Source organism: Mirounga leonina, unplaced genomic scaffold, assembly GCF_011800145.1.
Source record: "Mirounga leonina isolate KUSES-001 unplaced genomic scaffold, KU_Mleo_1.0 Mir_129, whole genome shotgun sequence".
NCBI classification, from domain to species: domain Eukaryota; kingdom Metazoa; phylum Chordata; class Mammalia; order Carnivora; family Phocidae; genus Mirounga; species Mirounga leonina.
In genome coordinates this window covers 9,175,782-9,192,436 of record NW_023270323.1, presented here as the reverse complement: position 1 = coordinate 9,192,436, position 16,655 = coordinate 9,175,782, and the positions used below count along the sequence as shown (strand labels likewise).

The window sequence follows — 16,655 nt, the reverse complement described above, 5'->3', positions numbered from 1 at the left end:
TATATTCAGGGTGCTAGATCAGAAAAATATGCAGCCAAGAATACTTTATCCAGCTAGGATGTCATTCAAAATAGGAGAGATGAAAAGCTTCTGGGAGAAACAGAACTAAAAGAAATAGTGATCAGTAAACCAGCCCTGCAAGAAATATTAAAGGGGATCGTCTAAGCAAAGAGAGAACCCAAAAGTAACACAGACCAGAAAGAAACAGAGACAATATATAGAAATAGTGACTTTACAGATAATACAATAGCACTAAATTCATATCTTTTAATAGTTACTCTGAATGTAAATGGGCTAAATGTCCCAATCAAAAGACACAGGGTATCAGATTGGATAAAAAAACAAGACCCACTGATATGCTGTCTGCAAGATACTCATTTTAGACCCAAAGACACCTCCAGATTGAAAGTGAGGGGGTGGAAAACCATTTACCATGCTAATGGACAGCAAAAGAAAGCTGGGGTGGCAATCCTTATAACAGACAAACTAGATTTTATTTTATTTTATTTTTGTTTATTTATTTTTAAATATTTTATTTGTCAGAGAGAGAGAGCGAGCATGAGCAGGGGGAGCAGCAGAGGGAGAGGCAGAAGCAGGCTCCCCGATGAGCAAGGAGCCCAATGCGGGACTCGATCCCAGGACCCTGGGATCATGACCTGAGCTGAAGGCAGATGCTTAACTGACTGAGCCACCCAGGCATCCCAAAACAAATTAGATTTTAAACCAAAGACTGTAATAAGAGATGAGGAAGGATACTTTATCATAATTAAAGGGTCTATCCAACAAGAAGATCTAACAATTGTAAATATGCCCCTAACATGGGAGCAGCCAATTATATAAAGAAATTAATAACAAAACTTGAAAAACACATTAATAATAATAATACAATAATAATAGGGGACTTTAACACCCCACTCCCTGCAACGGACAGATCATCTAAGCAGAATATCAACAAGGAAACAAGGGCTTTGAATGACATACTGACCAGATGGACTTCACAGATATATTCAGAGCATTCCATCCTAAAGCAACAGAATACACATTCTTCTTGAGTGCACATGGAACATTCTCCAGAACAGATCACATATGGATCACAAATCAGGTCTCAACCAGTACCAAAAGACTGGGATCATTCCCTGTATATTTTCAGACCACAATGCTTTGAAACTTGAACTCAAACACAAGAGGAAATTTGGAAAGAACTCAAATACATGGAGGCTAAAGAGCATCCTGCTAAAGAATGAATGGATCAAACAGGAAATTAAAGAAGAATTAAAAGAAATTCATGGAAACAAATGAAAATGAAAACAATAGTTCAAAACCTTTGGGATGCAGCAAAGGCGGTCCTAAGAGGGAAGTATATACCAATACAAACCTTTCTCAAGAAACAAGAAAGGTCTCAAATACACAAGCTAACTTTACACCTAAAGGAAATGGTTAAAGAACAGCAAATAAAGCCTAAACCTAGCAGAAGACAATTAATAACGATTAGACCAGGAATCAATGAAATAGAAATGAAAGGAACCATAGAACAAATTAATGAAAGTAGGAGCTGGTTCTTTGAAAGAATTAGATCAATAAACCCCTGGCCAGACTTATCCAAAAGAAAAGACAAAAGGACCCAAATTAATAAAATCATGAATGAAAGAGGAGAGATCACAACCAATACCAAAGAAATACAATTATAAGAACATATTATGAGCAACTATGTCCCAACAAATTAGGCAATCTGGAAGAAATGGATGCATTCCTAGAGACGTATAAACCACCCAAACTGAAACAGGTAGAAAGAGACAACCTGAACAGGGGCACCTGGGTGGCTCAGTCGTTAAACGACTGCCTTCCACTCAGGTCATGATCCCAGGGTCCTGGGATTGAGTCCTGCATCGGGCTCCCTGCTCATCAGGGAGCCTGCTTCTCCCTCTCCCACTCCCCCTGCTTGTGTTCCTTTTCTTGCTGTGTCTCTCTCTGTCAATAAATAAAATCTTAAAAAAAAAAAAAAAAAAGACAACCTGAACAGACCCATAACCAGCAAGGAAATTGAAGCAGAAATAAAAACTCTCCCGGGTGGCTGGGTGGCTCAGTTGGTTAAGCGACTGCCTTCGGTTCAGGTCATGATCCTGGAGTCCCGGGATCGAGTCCCACATCGGGCTCCCTGCTCAGCAGGGAGTCTGCTTCTCCCTCTGACCTTCCTCCTTCTCATGCTGTCTCTCATTCTCTCTCTCAAATAAATAAATAAAATCTTTAAAAAAAAACAAAAACAAAAAACAAAAAACTCTCCCAACAAACAAGAGTCCAGGGCCGAATGGCTTCCCAGGGGAATTCTACCAACTATTTAAAGAAGAATTAATACCTAATCTTCTGAAGCTCTTTCAAAAAATAGAAATGGAAGGAAAACTTCCAAACTCTTTCTCTGAGGCCAACATTACCTTAATCCCAAAACCAAAGACGCCCCAAGGAGAATTACAGACCAATATCCCTGATGAACATGGATGTAAAAAATCTTACCAAGAGAACAGCCAATAGGATCCAAAAGCACATTAAAACCATTATTCACCACAACTAAGTGGGATTTATTCTTTGGCTGCAAGGGTGGTTCAACATCTGAAAATCAATCAATGTGATACATTACAGCAATAAAAGAAAGGATAAGAACCATATGATCCTCTCAAGAGGTGAAGAAAAAGTATTTGAAAAGTACAGCATCCTTTCTTGATTAAAACTCTTCACAGTGTAGGTATAGAGAGTACATACCACAATATCATAAAAGCCATATATGAAAAGCCCACAGTGAATATCATTCTCAATGGGGAAAGACTGAGAGCTTTTCCCCCATGTCAGGAACATGGGAGGGATGTCCACTCTCACCACTCTTGTTCAACACAGTACCAGAAGTCCTAGCCTCAGCAATCAGACAGCAAAAAGAAATAAAAGGCATCTAAATCAATAAAGAAGTCAAACTCTCACTCTTCACAGATGACATGCGGAAAACCCAAAAGACTCCACCCCAAAATTGATAGAATTCATATAGGAATTCAGCAAAGTGGTAGGATATAAAAATCAATGCACAGAAATCAGTTGCACTTCTATACACTAACAATGAGACAGAAGAAAGAGAAATTAAGGAATGATCCCATTTACAATTGTACCAAAAACCATAAGATATCTAGGAATAAACCTAACCAAAGAAGCAAAGGATCTGTACTCTGAAAACTATAAAACACTCATGAAAGAAATTGAGACAGACACAAAGAAATGAAAATGTTCCATGCTCATGGATTGAAAGAACAAATACTAAAATGTCTATGCTTCCCAGAGCAATCTAGACATTCAAAGCAATCTCTATCAAAATGCCATCAACATTTTTCTGAAAGCTGGAACAAATAATCCTAAAATTTGTATGGAACCAGAAAAGACCCTGAATAGCCAGAGGAATGTTGAAAAAGAAAAGCAAAGCTGGTGGTATCACAATTCTGGACTTCAAGCTCTATTACAAAGCTGTCATCATCAAGACAGTATGGTACTGGCACAAAAACAGACACATAGATCAATGGGACAGAATAAAGAGCCCAGAAATGGACCCTCAACTCTAAGGTCAACTAATCTTTGACAAAGCAGGAGAGAATATCCAGTGGAAAAAAGTCCCTTCAACAAATGGTGTTGAGAAAACTGGACAGCCACATGCAGAAGAATGACAGTGGACCATTTTCTTACACCACACACAAAAATAAACTCAAAATGGATGAAAGACCTAAATGTATGACAGGAAACCATCAAAATCCTAAAAGAGAACACAGGAAACAACCTCTGTGACCTCGGCCATAGCCATTTCTGGCTAGACACATCTTCAAAGCAAGAGAAAGAAAGGCAAAAATGAGCTATTGGGACTTCATCAAGATAAAAAGCTTTTGCACAGCAAAGGAAACAGTCAACAAAACCAAAAGACAACTGACAGAATGGGAGAAGATATTCGCAAATGACATATAAGATAAAGGGCTAGTATCCAAAATCTCTAAAGAACTTACCAAACTCAACACCCCAAAAACAAATAATCCAATCAAGAAATAGGCAGAGGACATGAACAGACATTTCTCCAAAGACATACAAATGGCCAATAGACACATGAAAAAATGTTCCACATCACTTGCCATCAGGAAAATACAAATCAAAACCTCAATGAGATACCACCTCACACCAGTCAGCATGGCTAAAATTAATAAGTCAGGAAATGACAGATGTTGGCAATGGAAGCAGAGAAAGGGGAACCCTCTTACACTATTGGTGGGAATGCAAGCTGGTATGGCCACTCTGGAAAACAGTATGGAGCTTTCTCAAAAAGTTGAAAATAGAGCTACCCTATGACCCAGCAATGGCACTACTAGGGATTTACCCCATAATACAAATGTAGTGATCTGAAGGGGTACGTGCACCCCAATGTTTATAGCAGCAATGTCCACAATAGCCAAACTATGGGAAGAGCCCATACGTCCATCGACAGATGAATGGATAAAAAGATGTGGTATATAAATACACACACACACACACACACACACAATGGAATACTACTCAGCCCACAAAACAATGAAATCTTGCCATTTGCAATGTCGTGGATGAAACTAGAGGACATTATGCTAAGCGACATAAGTCAATCAGAGGAAGACAATTATCATATAATGTCACTCATATGTCAAATTTAAGAAACAAAACCGAAGATCATAGGGGAAGAGAAGAAAAAGTAAAACAAGATGAAATCAGAGAGGAAGACAAATCATAAGAGACTCTCAATCATAGGAAACAAACTGAGGGTTGCTGGAGGGGAGGTGGTGGGGGATGGGGTAACTGGGTGATGGGCATTAAGGAGGGCATGTGATATAATGAACACTGGGTGTTATATAAGACTGATGAATCACTGATCTCTACCTCTGAAACTAGTAATACAATATATGTTAATTAATTGAATTTAAATTTAAAAAATGGCCCTTCTACAATATAAAGGTCAGTTCTTTCTGTCTATGAGGCAGAACAGAAAATAAGTAGTAATCCTTTCAGAACATTATGAAGGAAGGAAAAATGTTCAAATTTTGTGGCTACCTAAAACGCTGAAAAAGAAGCTGAATACAGGCAAAACTATCTTATGTTCAGTAGTATTCAATAGTGGAAACACTATGTAGCAAACTATGTAGTGTTCAGTAGTGTGAAGTGTATTCACACTGTTGTGAAGCAGCTCTTGAGCACATTTTCATCTTATAAAACTTGAATTCTTTAGCCATTATAGAGCTGTCCTTTCCCCTCACTACCCAGGCCCTGGCAATCACCACCCTACCTTTTGTTTCTATAAATTTGAATAGGTACACCACGTAAGCAGAAATAAAGTATTTATCTTTTTGTGACTAGTTTATTTCACTTAGTGTAATATCCTCCAGGTTCATTCATATTGTAGCTTATGATAGGATTTCTTTCTTTTTTGAGGCTGCATAATACTCCCTTGTATGGATACACCACATTTGGTTTATCCACTCATCCACAGATGGACACATGGACTGTTGCCACCTCTTGCCTATTGGGACTAATGCTATGAACACGAATGTGCAAATATCACTTTGTGACTCTGCTTTCAATTCTTTTGGATGAATACCCAGAACTTGGATTGCCGGATCATATAGTAGTTCTACTTTAATTTTTGAGCAACAGTTTGAAGACCTTTTATGTGCTTTTTTGATTACTAATGTGGTTTCCAAACTGGATTCCTACATATTAAATTCTAATGAATGGATTATAAGTATACTAGAGATTAATTCTGGATGATTGCTTTTTCTAAAATAATTAAACATCAGATACTTGTAGGCTACATTCTTCCTTTTCCCAGAGTATTAGAAACAAAATCTATCCTTCATATTCATTCATTGAACAAATACACCTTGAGGACTATCATGTGAGGCATCAGCACCAGAACAAAACATAACAAAAAAAGTGAAGTTTTCACCTGTCCCTTGTCACTTCTGACCCTTTTCCTGTAAAGTTAAGGAATTACAACATTAGGGAGACAACAGCTGACGGTTGTGCCTAGAGACTGGTCTATACCTAATTATGCCCAACACAAAACTGTTTATTTTTTCATCATATTATCTACTTTATTATCAATTCTAGGATATAGGTTCAACTAAAGTTGAATCCTTAACATTCTGTTATCATATTCATTATTTTTAGTCCATACTGGCTTATGTTATTCTATGTTAAAAGGAATCATATTAGTGCTTCTTCCAATGAACTACAAAGAAAAAAATTCTTATAAAGTTAAACAGAAATGCTATATTGAATTAAGCACCACTGGCCTACCTCAGACATATGCAATGAGAAATAGTCCAGTCACTAAAGTAGAATCTAAACATTTAACCTGCTAGAAAATGCTGCTTTCTCTTTAGTATTCTGTAACTCAGCACCTTGTTTTTTATTCCAGAGCCCTTGTTATATTTGGTAATTAAAAAGTCAAGAATGCAGACTGAGCCCTCTACCCAGATTTAAGTCTTGGCTCTTTATATTATTAGCATGACAGCCTGTAAGTTACTTAATCTACGTGTGTCTATTTCTTCATTTGTAAATTTGGGATGTTACTTAACTTACAGGGTTATTGTTAGGATTAAATGAGTTAATGTGTTACCTGTGATGATTATAATAATTATTGGTGTTTATTAATATAGTGTTTTTGTCTGTCTCCTTCCACAAAAACATAAGTTCATGGAAAGCAGGGCGCATCTCTCTGTTGTTCATCTACTGTATATCTGGTACATAGTATGGTGCCTATGACAAGGGATGTATGTGCTCAATAAAAAGTCAGTGAAGGAATAACCTCATTCTCTTCCAAAATCTTAAGGTTTTTTTTTTTTTTTTATGGGATCTTTCTCCAATACCACCAGTATTTCATCTGTGTTCATTTCCAGTTTATTTTCTTTTTAAAATTTATTTTTAAAGTAGGCTCCACACCCAATGTGGGGTTTGAACTCACAACTCTGAGATCAAGAGCTGCATGCTCTACCAACTGAGCCAGCCAGGTGCTCCTGATCATTTCCAGTTTAGACAGAACATACCAAATTCTTTTATCAGAGCTTTTATTAATAAGTTCCATGTTCAACATCTTAACTATCCTAGGGCCAGCTATGAATATCGTCGGAGTCTTCATGTTTTTAATTTGTAACACAAGTCCTGGGGATAATGCCTAAGTGGTGTGCCTTACCTTCACTCTCATAGAAATGAGAGATATTTCCACCTGACTTCCAACATGACAAAGGACGATGGGAAGAAAAGTCAGTGAGACAAGCATTGTATCATCAAAATTTTAGGAAAAAAATCCCAAACTCTGATCAACAGTCAAGAGATTCCTACTGTGGGTAGGGGTGGATAAGAGGAGAAGAAGGGAAAGGCAATTCTTTTGGGGCTGTAAATCAGCTGATACTCAGATGTTAGCAGGAGTTCTATGCATGGTTTTTTCTGGCTGTCATGTTCCTAAAACAGTGCCTAGTGATGCCTCATGGAGGGGACTGGACGAGTGACAGAGGCCAGGGTGGTGTGTTTGTGAGTTTCTTCTCCACAATTACAGTCCACTGCATACTTACTTTTCCTGTTTTTTCCTTTCCACAAAGGACCTGCCATAATGCCAGCGCTTATTGACTCAAGGTTTGTTGACTCAAGGTGGGAGGCTGTCTGGGTCCAATGGCCAAGATGGGCAGATAATAAGAACTATTTACATTATTTCTGATATAGCGCACATACAGAACACACCTTTCTAAAGTGTCAACTTTGCACCATTTGTGTTCTGAACAATTAAGGGGCATATGGGATAGACAATCATTGTTTCCCAACATAGCAAGTTTAATAATATTAGGATCAGTAGCAAGTTAATTTGATTTTTTTTTTTTTTCAGTCCACAAATTTTCTCTTGGCCCTGACCTAGAATCAAGGTCTGATGAAGTGCAGATACAGTACTTACTCCACAATGAAACTTTGTTTTGAGTTTAGAACACTTGTTCTCAATTCTCAATCCTTTTTTCTGCCCCATGTGCTTGAGAGCATATACACTGTTCTTTCTTAGTGGAAGGGGATCGCCGACTTAATTTCTAAAAGTATTTTGGAGATTTTTATCCTGTCACCCCTTCTCTCTCCCTTCACACCACCCTCCCCCAAACACACACTTCTTACTTTGTGTCCCTGCCCTTTTTACCTTATCCAGCATAATATGTATTTAAACTCCAGGATGTAAGAGCTAAATAATTGCCTTTTTTTTTTTTTTTTGGAAAAAATAAAGCAGCATTTATTTTCCCTCTGTATTCTCAAACTATTATTTAACTAGCAAAAATCTTATTTATTTAACTAGCAAAAATCCCTGTAACACTGTTAGGGACTTTTGGGTCACATCACAAAGCACAACCAGCCTCTTCCATCAAAGGAACATACATTTTAACTAAGGGGTTATAAAATATTTGTGAAGAAATAAAAAAATAATGTCATCAGTATAAAAGATGTTCCAAGGAGGTCTTATAATTGAATGCCATAAGTTATTAGTGAGAGTAATAGCTAACATTTAAAGACATATCATTTCTACATTAGCTCATTAGATTTTATCTGAAGACAAGTCTCTGTAGTAATTTCTAAAATTTCTACATTAAATATAGAAAATTATAGATCAGAAAAGTTAAATGACTTTTACAGGTGGGATTGTTTTTAAGTGGCAGAGATGAGAGTCTACCCAGCCTTAATTCCAGGCCCTAGATTAAATTCCTAAACAGGAATGGAAAGCTCATGGGTAGGAGTGGCTGGGAGAGGCCTGCTAGAAGATGCTGGGAAGCAATCTGGCTAGCAGACAGACTGATAAGTAGGTTCTGGCAGGAGTTAGGAAGGGGAAAAATATGGGCATCCTTGATTGGAAGAAAATTGTGAATAATGCATGTAAGTGGGAACGTAATGAGACAGTTTACACTGAGCCAAGGATTCAAGGCAGGAACAGAGGGACATATAGTGGGGTGGAAGCCAAGGATGTCTGGAGAGAGCCTTGCCTGCCAGAGTTGAATTTTTTCCTAGGCAACATCAGGCTTTGAGTAGAGAAGTGACAGGACAAAGACTGCATTTTAGGTGGGGTAATACTGGTGTTGGAAAAGACAGAAATGGTTGTACTATGATGGAAAGATGGCCAGACCCATGCTCCTCAATCAATGATTAGTTGTAGGATCTGGGCCTGTCACAGCCCTTCACTGCCAGGTTTCTCAGTGTTTTTATGAGAATCAAGTCAAATAGCAGGTATGAAAGCACTTTTAAAATTAGAACATGCTACACAAACGCAAAGTACTATTTCACATATTAATTTGAACTACAGAGGGAGATTCTTAAGGGAGAGACTTTAATTGGTAAATCATCGTAATAATTCAGAGAAGAGAATGAGAGTATAGAATAGGGTGATGATAGGAAAAACTTAAGATTCAGGATTTGAAAGACATTATAAAGGAATAGTAGGCAGACACTGATAGTTTATCACGAGGATCAATGAGAAAGGAGGGTACTGATCTGCCTGAAAAGAACTAGAAATAGAGTTGATCAGAGGTTGGCGGGGGGGGGGGGGTAGGCAAAGGGAACAAGTTAGATCTTTGGACAAGTAGATCTTTGGTAAAAATGACCACCAGGCTCATAGTGGAACAAGAGAGAAAGGACAGGGCTCGGTAGAGATTTGGGGTCTGGACCTTCTTCTCTGTCCAATTTCACTCTCCCTCAGGCATCTCCTCCACATGATTTCAAGTGCTTAAAACCCTTTCAAATCTGCTCAGTATTCCACCCCCACCCCTATCCCCCTTGGCCACACCATCAACCCCCCTTCACCAGGACCACCCTGATAGTTGGTCCACCGCCCTCTACACATCTCCCACTGCAGCCAACTGTGATCTTTTAAAAATGTGAATCAGACCATGTCACTCCCTTGCTTAACACCTTCCGACTGCTTTCTCCTGTGCTGAGAGCTAAGTCTAACCTCTTCACTCTAGCTGAGCAAGCTCTACACAATCTGTCCCAGCCTTCTTTTACATCATCATTTCCTACCATTTTCCAGAAACAGACCTAGTCTCTGTTTCTGGAACATAACAAGCTTATCCTCATCTTTGAGCCTTTGTACTAAGTATTTCCTCTACCAGGAAAAAAATAAAAAATAAAAGGTAAACTTACTGAGTGCTTACTATATACAAGCACTGTACGTGTCTTAATCCCCTTACCTTCCCATTTCTATAATGTAAATGCTAATAATATGTCCATTTACAGAGGAGTAAACGGAGTTTCAGAAAGATTAAGGAAACTATCCCTAGGTTATACAGTTAGTAAATAGCAGGGCTTGGAAGTGAATCCAGTCAGTGTTGCACCAGAGACTATGTTCTGAAGTATTTTCTAACCTGAGATTCTCACGCTCCTTTGCTTCACTGACTTCTTGTACTTCAGATCTCAATGTAAATGTCAGCTCTACAGAAAGGCCATCTCTGACTTCCTCATCAAAAGTGGTCATCGAGGCCCGTGCTATTTATTATATCATCTCATCCTCAGCCATACAACAGTGCCTGTCAAATACTTGCTGAATGAATGAGGGTTAAGAAAAGTGTGTTACAATGCCTGGAATTTTAGAGCTGTGAGGTAGTTTCAAAATAATATATTCCAACCTTCTCTATCTGAGGAGACTTGATGAAGAGATATCATGAATTCCCTAAAGTACTAAGCCACACAGCAGTAAAGGAAGCACTTGAATACAATGCTCCTACAACCAGTTCATTTGTTAATCTTATTTTGCTTCCAACTCTGAGGGGCGTTTGATAGTGTATTTTCAATCAAATTTTGATGATTCAAGATTTATTTTATGCTTAATTAAGAAAAAAACCATTGGGGCGCCTGGGTGGCTCAGTCGTTAAGCGTCTGCCTTCGGCTCAGGTCATGGTCCCAGGGTCCTGGGATCGAGCCCCACATCGGGCTCCCTGCTCAGTGGGAAGCCTGCTTCTCCCTCCCCCACTCCCCCTGCTTGTGTTCCCTCTCTCGCTGTGTCTCTCTCTGTCAAATAAATAAAATCTTTAATTAAAAACAAACAAAAAACCATTAAGAAACTAAAATATATATCATGGATATTTATATAGATTTTTTTTTTTTTAAAGATTTTATTTATTTATTTATGAGAGACAGAGAGCACGAGAGGGAGGAGGGTCAGATGGAGAAGCAGACTCCCTGCTGAGCAGGGAGCCCGATGCGGGACTCGATCCCGGGACTCCAGGATCATGACCTGAGCTGAAGGCAGTCGCTTAACCGACTGAGCCACCCAGGCGCCCTATATAGATTGATTTTTTAATCTCTATCTGTATAGATATCTATATGTATACATATAACCAGCTCATTTTATGTGTAGGTTTATGCTTTGTTTTGTTTTTAATATTCCTACATCACTACCAACACTTGGCATTTTACCTTTTTCTAATTTTGACCAGTCCTAAGGATGTGATAGTTCTTAAAAACAATCCTCTGATTACTGAAGAGTTTGAACATCTCTTTATACACTTCCTATTCTCCTATGAACTATCTATTCATTATCCTTTGTTCAGTTTTCTTTACCATTCAGGAGTTTGGGTTTTTTTGTTTTGTATATTCTAGATATAAGTCTTTTGGTAGTTTTAAACATTCCAAGTGTCTTCTCTGAGCCTGTCATTTGTCATCTTTTATTGACAAAAGTCTTTAATTTTGATACAATAAAATTCGTTTTTTGATTTCTCCATATGGTTTGTGCTTTGGGGATTTTATCTAAGAAGTTCTTCCCTTTCCCTAGATCACAGCAGTATCCTCCTCTACTTTATTCATTTTATAATTTTTCTTTTTTTTAAAATTTATTTATTTGAGGGAGAGAGAGCACAAGCAGGGGGAAACAGCAGAGGGAGAGGGAGAAGCGGGCTCCCCACTGAGCAGGGAGCCTGACATGGGGCTCGATCCCAGGCCCCAGAATCATGACCTGAGCCAAAGGCAGACACTTAACTGACTGTGCACCCAGGTGCCCCCATTTCATAATTTTCCCTTTCATATTTAAACCTTGAGTCTATCCAGAGTCTACCTTTGGACACGATGCTAGTTAGGTATCCCATTTCCTTTTTTCTCCATGTTAAAGAAGCCAGTTTTCCAACACCATCTACTAAAACAAGTGCATAGGTTTTAGTTTATGTGTAGGTTTACATTTTAAGTAGAATTAATAACCTAAGGACTAAAAAGGAAAAGGGCTAAGAGATTCACTAGTATTTTGTTCTTCTTTGAAGCCATTTTCAAAAAAGAAAAACTAAGTTGTAAAACTAATAACCCAATGTTGCTCTATTTTAATATTAATTAAGCTTAAAATATTCCAGTCTTTAAACTCCCAGACCACCCCATTTTCCCATCATCCAGATTGTTTGATATAGGTAAGCAAACCCCAAGTTATAAACTGTATACCAGGCTTTGTACATCTGAGATTTTTATTTTATTTTATTTTTTAAAGATTTTAAATAGAGCTACCCTATGACCCAGCAATTGCACTCCTGGGTATTTACCCCAAAGACACAGATGTAGTGAAAAGAAGGGCCATATGCACCCCAATGTTCATAGCAGCAATGTCCACAATAGCCAAACTGTGGAAAGAGCCGAGATACCCTTCAACAGATGAATGGATAAAGAAGATGTGGTCCATATATACAATGGAATATTACTCAGCCATCAGGAAGGATGAATACCCAACTTTTACATCAACATGGATGGGACTGGAGGAGATTAAGCTAAGTGAAATAAGTCAAGCAGAGAAGTCAATTATCATATGGTTTCACTTATTTGTGGAACATAAGGAATAGCATGGAGGACATTAGGAGAAGGAAGGGAAAAATGAAGGGGGGAAATTGGAGGGGGAGACGAACCATGAGAGACTATGGACTCTGAGAAAAAAACTGAGGGTTTTAGAGGGGAGGGGGGTGGGGGGATGGGTTAGCCTGGTGATGGGTATTAAGGAGGACATGTATTGCATGGAGGACTGGGTGTTATACGAAAACAATGAATCATGGATCATTACATCAAAAACTAATGATGTATTGTATGGTGACTAACATAACATAATAAAATAAAATTTAAAAAAAGATTTTATTTATTTATTTGAGAGACAGAGAGAGGGAGAGCAAGTGGGGGGAGGGAGAGGGACAAGCAGACTCTGCACTGGGCTCAGAGCCCAATGTGGGGTTTGCTCTCACAACCCTGAGATCACAACCTGAGCTGAAATCAACAGTTGGATGCTTAACTGATTGAACTACCCAGGGACCCCATCCTAGATTTTTAGTACATCAATCTAACTTAATCTAATTCTGCCATTTCTCAGGGTAAACATGAACTCTCCAGTAAGGGAAGCACTTTCATTTCTTCATGCGAACCTGATTTTATGTAGAGAGTACGAAGATGTGGACCTGACTGAGCACATGGAATAAGAAAGGGGTGAATTCAGAGCATAGCTGGAGATAAACTACTATTTCCCTGAGTCACCTTGGTTTCTCTAAGATAATTAGATTTGGAATAGGATCATTTTATCCATTAGATAGAGAGCCTAGGGCTTAAGAGTTTCTATGAGACAATAAAAATGTTTGAGATCTCAGGATTCCAAAATGTAACAACAAAAACTCAAACAAAAAACAAACAAAAATCCCTGAAGACTACAAAATTAAAATTGGTAAATACTTAAATGTCTTAAAATATAATATTGTAGCAGTTATTTAATCACAGCTCAATAGAAATCAATTTTAAAAATACATTATGATTAACATGGATTGTGTGTGTATTTTAACACATTTGAGATGATGTGGTGTGGAGCTGCCAAAAGCAAGAGAGTTTAGGACCTGGGAGAGTCTTTGAAAAGATAAAAACAAAAAAAGGTCTAGAAAAGCAATACATTGAAATAAATGAAAGGAATATTTGCCTTCTATGTTTAAAAGTATGTCTATAAGAAAGATTAATCCCCTAGATTAATTGATGCTAATGGAAATTACATTTTATAGTAGAAATGAATATTGTAATAACAATCTAGGAAATAATCGTACCTAACTTTATACACGTCTCTGGGCTTCTCTCTCTCCCAAGACATTGAATTATGTCCTATTTTAAGGATAAATTTGCCATTTTAATTCTGTCACTGATCTGAAACACCATGATGGGTAAATTTGCAAACTGAAGAGAATTTGCTTTTTTAGAAAATCACTAAGCATCGCTTCTCGGCCTTTTGGCTAAGATCAAGTGTAGAAAATCACTAAGCAATAATAATATTAGTACATTCCAGGAAATGTTCCAAGTTTCACATATATTATATATATATATATTCATGTATACACTTACACACATATATGTTCATAATATCAATGACCACTATGTAAGATAGTTAGTATTTGTATCCCTAAAGATAAAGAAAGGAGAAGTTAAATAACTTGCCTCAAGTCCCATTCATAGAAAGCAATGGAGCAAAGTTTAAAACCGAGATAGTCTGGTGATATTGCCTTTCTTTATAAAATTATATAAAACCTGAATTGTAAGTTTTGTTACATCTTGATTTATCACAAAATTGTTCCCATGATCCAACAAAGTAATGCTCTTAGCTCATTAGGAGGGAAAAATTTTTGCTTATTAGCAACATCAAGGAGAACAAGATACTGTAAGACCAGTCTGCTTTTAAATATTCTATTAGTCTTTACTCATGACTGGGGTCTCTTTATTTCTAGTTGTAATAGTTAAATCTTTAAAAACCAAAGTGATTTAACCTACCTGAGCCCAATCCAACACAAAAATATTCCAATCAACTATGTATACATATAGCAAACATGTTATTCAGTCAGATTCTATAAAACTCATATAAAATTAGGTCATCATTCATTTACATTCTGCTTTTGCAATCTTAACCAGAAAACATACCTTCACATATCCCCCTTTTGCTCTCTTATGGATAACTTAGAGGTGGCCTGACAAATTTAACAAAGACTGTATGAGATGGTAAAAAGTTGAGAACTTTAAGTTTAAAAATTGAGTCAGTTACAATTTATATTAATACATCTTAAATGAGTACTAATTCCCAAAACAGAGGTTTCTCTTCTGGTCCTAAAGAGTTAATTCTTCCCCCCATGTAACATTATGCTTCTTATAATATTTTCTTAATGAGTGTTATTCAGAAGATTGTTCCTTTGGAAAACATGAGAAGTGTCACTGTGTGTCTGCAACTATTGGTTTGAATGACCTCTACATCTCCAAATCCAGGACACATTCGTCAGTTCTCTTTTTTCTTGATCTCTTTCTATAGTTCACCCTTTCTTTGAAGTTCTGTTTTCTCTGGCTTTGGTGCTGCTACACTAGCTTATATTTGTATGATCTCTCCAACTGTTTTTTCCAATCCCTTAGCTATGGACATTCTCCAGGATGCCACTGTTCTTGGAGAGTTTGTCCATTTTGTTTTCAAGAAATAAATTAGAATGACTTTTCAACTCTAGCTCAGCCCCCAGATTTTCCTCTAACTTAATTACAGTTGCCAATCTCCAAATCCCTGATGGAGAGCTCTTGGGAAGTAGTAGCAACAAGCTGAGCCTCCACAAGAAATTACGAACCAAATCATTAAAGACTTTGAATGCCGTAGAAAAGAGATAGTCTTGAATGGAGGTTTTGGAAGCAAGACAGGGGTATGATTGTATTTTTTAAATATGTAATTCTAGGAATAGCACGTATTGGGGTTGAAGTGGGAAAAGGAAAACCAGAAGTTATCAAAACCAGCCAAAGAAGAGATGAAGAGATCTGGCAGGGGAATGTGGAGTGCATTAAAAAGGAGGCATCTAAGTCAACTAAGTTTGAATGAAGCACAAGCAAGCCACTTCTCTGGCATACACACTCATAAATTCACATGATCAAGATCTCCATTATTCCACTGCAACACATATCACAACTGTAATTCAGTAATTATCTAAGGAATCTCCTCTTTTCCCCATATTGTATAGTTCCCTGAGGGCAGAATCATGATGTTTGGCCAACATCTGGTACATTGCCTGTTGGCACATGGTATATGCTTTAAAAATATTTAGCAAATTAATAAATTCACCAAATTAGTAAATTACAATTATAGAAAACTAAAATCATATAACAAAAATCTTACTGTTGAAAAGAAATTCCCATATCTAGTAGCAAATTGTGGGTTAGAAAAATTAAGTGATTTGCTTGAAGTCATAAAGCCAGTTAATAACAAAGAAAGGAGAATTCTGTTCCTCCAAGACTGAGTCTCTACACAAAACCTCATGGGAGAAAATAAAAGACAAGTGTATATGCAGAAGGCAGACATGAAGGTGTTAGATAATAATTTCTGAAGACTATTATATAAGTGTAAACACACACTCCCAGATACAATGTTGAGAGTATAAATTCGCCACTAGATTTTGTCAACAGCTAAGAAACATGACTCTCCCTCCTTATCTCCCTTTCTTTCTTTCTCTCTCTCTATATATCTATATATACACATATATGTGTGTGTATATATATATATATATATATATATATTTTTTTTTTTTTGTATGTATGCCAAAATTTGCCACTTGTCATCACTGGATGAGATTCAGGGAGTTTAAAAGGTCACA

The 16,655-nt window shown here is 37.4% G+C and overlaps 1 protein-coding gene and 1 pseudogene across 3 annotated transcripts in view; one reads left to right on the top strand and one right to left on the bottom strand.

Annotated features, from left to right (window-relative positions):
• The window catches only part of FAM13A (family with sequence similarity 13 member A), a 351,884-nt gene that overhangs the window by 239,314 nt on the left and 95,915 nt on the right, over window positions 1–16,655 (bottom strand). The gene's annotated exons all lie outside the window — the stretch shown is intronic.
• Window positions 14,260–14,387, top strand: LOC118010976 (annotated as a pseudogene).